The sequence below is a fragment of the Hypomesus transpacificus genome, chromosome 20 (genome assembly GCF_021917145.1).
Source record: "Hypomesus transpacificus isolate Combined female chromosome 20, fHypTra1, whole genome shotgun sequence".
Taxonomy (NCBI): domain Eukaryota; kingdom Metazoa; phylum Chordata; class Actinopteri; order Osmeriformes; family Osmeridae; genus Hypomesus; species Hypomesus transpacificus.
The window spans coordinates 2,916,988-2,922,932 of NC_061079.1; the positions used below are offsets into that span (position 1 = coordinate 2,916,988).

The 5,945-nt window shown below is 51.2% G+C and overlaps 2 long non-coding RNA genes across 2 annotated transcripts; one reads left to right on the plus strand and one right to left on the minus strand.

Annotated features, from left to right (window-relative positions):
- Positions 1–2,546: 2,546 nt before the first annotated feature.
- LOC124482668 lies at positions 2,547–3,469 on the plus strand. Its single transcript, XR_006957758.1, has 3 exons — positions 2,547–2,757; positions 3,036–3,108; positions 3,273–3,469. It is a non-coding gene; the product is annotated as an uncharacterized LOC124482668 (long non-coding RNA).
- A 1,083-nt stretch (positions 3,470–4,552) lies between these two features.
- On the minus strand, positions 4,553–5,718 carry LOC124482665. Its single transcript, XR_006957755.1, has 4 exons — positions 5,420–5,718; positions 5,130–5,294; positions 4,927–5,039; positions 4,553–4,744 (listed from the first exon to the last, which is right to left on the minus strand). It is a non-coding gene; the product is annotated as an uncharacterized LOC124482665 (long non-coding RNA).
- Between the last annotated feature and the right edge of the window lie 227 nt (positions 5,719–5,945).

Below are 5,945 nucleotides of genomic sequence, written 5' to 3' on the forward strand. Positions count from 1 at the left end.
GTGGCCTTCTGCAGCCACGCGGTAATGACTTCACCCTGTTAGTGGTAGTGCGTGAGCGAGTCCCTGCTCAGCCGGGATACGGAGGAAGTGAGGCCCTACAGAGGAGGAGCCAGGGGTCAGCAGCGGGAGGAGCAGCAGGAGGAGCCGCAGCCAGGAGAGCTGCCGGGGAACGGGTCAAGGGAAGGAGGAGGAGGCCTGCACATTCTCGTGTCAGGAAGCTTCCTTTTCAGCACCAGCAGGAGGAGAGGAGACCAGAGGAGGAGTGCAGCTCGGCTAGCGACGAGGAGGAGGAAGAGGAGCAGCAGAAGGAGGAGGCCAGGTCAGCCTCCCAGTAGCCCTAGGCCCCAAGAGCCCTAGCCCCAAGAGCCCTAGCCCCAAGAGCCCTAGCCCCAGGGGCCCTAGCCCCAGGGGCCCTAGCCCCAGGAGCAAGGCGAACAGCCACAACCTAAACCTCACAGCTCACAAAATGCTGGACACCGTCGTGCGGATGGCCTACTCAGCCTCCAGATCAGTCTCCGATGATGAAGACTGTGAAAATGACCAAGGAGGCTCACTCCGCTGGGTTGTTGGGACCAGGCTGAGTACGACCTGGGCCGCCTGCTGGCCTCTCGCAACATGTGTACCAGGATGTTGCAGGCGAGGATCCAGAGCTTCTCCATGGAGCTGATCGACCGCCTCTATGAGCTGCTCCTGGACACGCGTGTGGGACGATTCCCCTCGACACGTCCGCTGCCCGCTCCAAGCCCAACATCCAGAACCCGGAGGCCCAAGCAGCACCTGGACTGGGAGCTCTTCACTCCAATCCTGTACAATTTCATCCACTTGGCTTTCAAGAAACTGATGGAGAACTTCCTTGGCCTGACCAACTCACTTCCGGACGAATGTGTCCTGGTGAAAGACCATCTCGAATGGATGTGCTAAGCAAGGACAGGACCTCCCATCAGGGATGTATCTTGGGGAGAGCAGCGACAGCGATGACAGCAGCGACAAGCAGCGACTGCACGTCGTCTGGAAGGGTGCCTATCTGCGTGATGCTGGGCCCCAGCCCAGGAGACTGTGGGCAGGAAACCGGCCATCTTCCTCTGTCAGCCAGGACCAGAGGAGGGCGCTAGAGGCCATTTCTGAGGTGTTGACCCTCAAAAATGGGAGGGGTACTTCAGTGTTCCTGCAATGACCCAGAAAAAGTAATGGCCATTGTCAAAAAAGGTAGAGAAATCTTTTACTCAATTCAATATATTGACCCCAAAGGGAATTTTTAGGTGTCCAGGTTGCCTAACTGGTAACACTGAGCACACTGTTACAGAATAAGTAGCAAATGATAGAATGCATTAAATGGAATGCTCTTTAGAAATAGAATGCATTAAATGGAATGCTCTTTAGAAATAGAATGTCTCAACCATGTCGCCATATTGCTGTTATAAATGGATGTGTTTTACAATCCATATGAATACTGTTTTTAAGAAAAGTACAGGTAATAGCTATAGTAGTACAAGGATACTTAGATGTGTGAGTGTGGTTTTATTTTTTTGTGCCAGGCCTTGATGCTGAGTTCATGGCCAGGGTCGCTAACTCTTTGCTGCTCCTCCTCTGAAGCCACAACAGGCGAAGTCTCGACCCCAGAGTTAAGTTCAGGTTTCATTAACTCTAGAAATAGGCCAGTCTGAGAAAGATAGTGTGAGCAAAGGCATCAGAGTTTGCCAGTCAACCAATAAATCCCAAGGGAGATTGTAAAGATGATGGAGCTGCTCTTGTCTCCCTGAGGTGGTCCAGGTGCTGCCCTGGTTGCCCCCGAGACCCCCTGAGACCCCCTCCCTGCAGACCTTGGAGATTCGCGTCCAGGAGAAGGTCTGGAAGCCCTCCGGGTCCCAGTGCCCTACACCACCTGACCCTGCGGGACCTGCTGCATGGTCTTCTGGTCCGCCTGGCCCTCCAGGAGTCCCCCTCAACCTCTAGCGCCCCCACCTTCTCGCAGCTAGAGGCAACTCTGCTTCAGGAAGTGGGCTGGATTCTCCGGACCCAACATGGGATCAGCCTCGTCCTGGAGCACCTGCCTCAGAGCCCTTTTCTACAGCGGCACAGACGCCCTGGACGCCATGTTGGAGGCGGCCTATGCTAAGCTGTCGCTCAGCGCTAACAGCAGCAGAGCCCTGCTTCGCTCCGCTCGCCACGGACAGGCGGGAGCCATTTGTGGCCTGGCTGAGACCATCGCCGAAGGTCATCTCCCGCCACGCCGAGGACTGGCGCGCTCCTGCCGTGTCCGATCTTAGCGTCCATTTTGAGAAGGAGAATGCTACGAACTCTGCTGGCTTGGTAAAGGCCGGTGGAAGCTCCAGCTCCCTGTGTGAGGATGTGAGGCTACATGATATGGAGTCTTCTGGCTTGGTAAAGGCCAGTGAGACCCATATGGAGATTCAAGCAGATGGAAGGGTCAAGAAGAGATTGTGACAGATTTGGTTTGGTAAAGGCCAGAGAGTGTCCCTTCTCCTCCCAGATCACCAGAAGACGAGCTGAGGATCTCCAGGAGAGCAGAGAGATAGAGCTGCAGACCCAGGCTTGTTAAAGGCCTGGGAGAAGATCGACAGGTCTTCTGAGGAGACCTCCACCTCCCAGTCCTGCCACTCCTCCTCCTCATCCTCCAACTCAATTTCATCCCCCCCTGTGCCCTCCCAAACCTTCAAAAGGTCTTCCATCTTCAATTCCAATCTGGGCCGTCTTGGAAAGAAAAAACTCTCCAGCCTCCGACGATGGTTCACATCGGTAAGCTGAAAATAACTCCACACACTGGCACTGAGTAGAACTGACCTTAACTGAGTCAAGGATAAGATGGGTTACAAGTAAGCATGTGTAGAATACATTATGTATGAGTAGTAAACAGTAGATGTAATTTTTTCGCAGACTTATTCATTCAAATCCAAACACGAGGGATTTGAACCTCTGACAGTTACAGTCAATGTCGTTATGTCCTGTCAACATAATGTAAAACATTTAAGAATTTAAAGGAATTATGTTTGTCTTTACTCTCCCTTCCATCCCAGATGAGAAAGAAAACCAAGGCTGTTACTGGAAAAAAGACAAAACTAAAGACAGTTACTCCTCTCAACGGTGAAAGTGAGATTATGAATGGTTATTTGTTCATTTAGGATAGGCTTTAGTTGGCTCTCCATCATTTTACACACAAACACACACAAACACACACTCGTTGCAAGTAAATAGACAGTGCTGAAGTTGTGTGTGATGTTATGTCCTGTTGTGTGATGGTTTTCCATGTCAAGGCCCAGATCTTGCAGAGTCCTCCAGCATCCCAGGAGAAGAGGAACAGAAACAGAAGAAGAAGAAGTCTATTAAAGGCTTCTTCCGCAGGCTTCTTCCGCACCTCTCCAAGGTGTTCTGCTGTAGCTGCATGACTCACCAATAGAGGGAGCTGCCTGCTTACTGACCTGACTGCAGCGAGAACCTGTCACTTCCCAATCTGATCTTTTTTTCATGAATAAAAAACAAACAAAAAAACATTGGCATTTTGTTTATACCTCCCTTGTAATCGCTAAGCTGTTTGTGTTTAGGTTTGTGACATCTCCATATCAGGACTGCACCAACACAGAAGATAATTATTGTGGCACAGTACACAGCCACTTTACTTCAGTTTAAGACTGAGATAAAACAATTGCATTTCTGAAACTTTTAGATACATATAGCTGTGTTGAGAATGTTAGGTATTTAAGGATGACTTTTACTGTGTTTGAATGCAAGGAGGGTGCTTGTCTTATTCTGTTATCAAATAGGAAGGTGAGGAAGAGGGGAGGAGGGGCGGAGGAGGAGGGAGGAGGAGGGGAGGAAGAGGGGGGGATGAGGGAGGAGGAGGGGGGCAAAGGAGGGGAGGAAGGGGGGAGGATTAGGAGGGAGGATGGGGAGGGGGAGGAGGGGAGGAGGGGGGGGGGAGGAGGAGGGGCAAGCAGAAGGAGAACAGTGCCTGGCAGAATGAGGGATGAGGGGAGGGCAGGGGGAGTGGAAGAAGGAGAGAGGAGGGGATGGCAGGGGGAGTGGAAGAAGGAGAGAGGAGGGGAGGGCAGGGGGAGTGGAAGAAGGAGAGAGGAGGGGATGGCAGGGGGAGTGTTCACACACCATCAATCAATATCTGTCACCAGGGAATCATGAATGTAATCACAAAGGTGAAGAAACGTTGAATGATGTCACAAATTACAATTTAATACACATATCCATGAGGATAAATATACATTTGTCCCAATGTCCTCATGTATGCTTCAGAAAAGAACATTGATAACGGATAACGTTATGAGAAGTGGGCCTTGGGCAGTAGAATAGCTGATCACTGTGCCGCACGCTGAGCAGTGCTCTAGACGTCTGCGTGGTGCGATGATGTCATACTGTTTCTGAAGCTGTGCTGTCAGCACTGGACCTGATGACCTGGTTCTCCCGGTCTTCTCCCTTGCCTCTGCTCTCTTTCTTCTCCTTGTTGTCCTTGTTCTCCTTGTTCCCCTGGCTCTCCTTGTTCCCCTGGCTCTCCTTGTTCCCCTGGCTCTCCTTGTTCCCCTGGCTCTCCTTGTTCCCCTGGCTCTCCTTGTTCCCCTGGCTCTCCTTGTTCCCCTGGCTCTCCTTGTTCCCCTGGTTCTCCAGGTTCCCTTGGTCCTCCTGCGGTCTGGCGGGTTGCATCTCCAGCTGTGTGCTGTACTGAGCCAGGGTGGCATACAGGAACTGGTACTGCTTAGTAGTCTGGACCATACCACCCCTAGGGAGAGGAGGAGGGGTGGCAAAGAGGAGGTGAAATGTGAGGAAGAGTGGGGACAGAGAGAATGGGATGAGAGAGATAGTAAGAGGGAGAGAGAGGGAGGGAGAAGTATTTGCTAACGAAGGGAGAGTGATGGGTAGGGGTTGGGGTGGTGGGGTGTGGAGAGGGGGTAGTGTGCTTACCTGTCCAGACGTAGACTGCATACCATTCTTAGTATGTCCACCTGCCTGGAGTATCGAAGCTGTTGACAACCGATACAGCTGGCGATGAAGCAGCCGTTCTACCAATGCCTGCACTGGAGAGGCAGGAGACCACAACAGGTTAACATACACACAGACATGCACACACACACACACACACACATATACCCTGAACAGGGTCTTACCTGCAGTGGACGATGATTGGTCCAGGGTTGTGTGGGAGGGACTTTTTGTAGTCCTCCACCTCCTCCACCAATCGCAGCAGAGGGGCTGAACAATCTGGGGTCTGGTGGTCAGGCCAGGTAGAGTACCAATAATGCCTGCCTTTCCTTGCGAGACTCTTTTCCCAGCTATACACACACACACATTTATGTACAACTGTAATAAATGCAGTGCTGAACAGATGAATGAATATATGAATTCATGAGTTACATCTGGACATACACAAACAGCTACAATGTAAAGGAGTGTTCACCTGGAGTGTTAATTCTCTAACAGTGTAGCCAACACACTCCGTCACAGAAGTCACACAGAGGTCAAACCTGCCCTAGGAGCCCAGGCTTTCTTGACTGTTGGGAGAGGTAGCTACGCTAACTAGCTATGGCTAACGTTACAAAGCTTCAATTTAGATCGCAGTAACAGCACGTCGGAGGACGAAACCTTTTCCAATAGTTTGTTTCTTATGGATCAAGACGAAATTAGACTGGGAACACGAAGGGTATTGTGTAATGTAATCCGTATTTTTATATATATATCTCAGTTGTTTACAACGCCTTGCACCTGCCTGTCTATCAACTCCTTAGACGGCCAGTTCTTCATTGTTGGGTGGGGTTTGACAGCGCTCAGCTACAGCGCTCTGAAAAAAGAGGGTACCCTGGCTCCGTCTGCGGATTAGATCCCCCTAGTGGAGAGAGATAGATTGTTGGCCTACCAACCCAGTCAGCCATGGAGAGTTTCCCAGTGGCGGCGGTCTGTGTTTTTTCAGTCATCTTGTGAGGGTG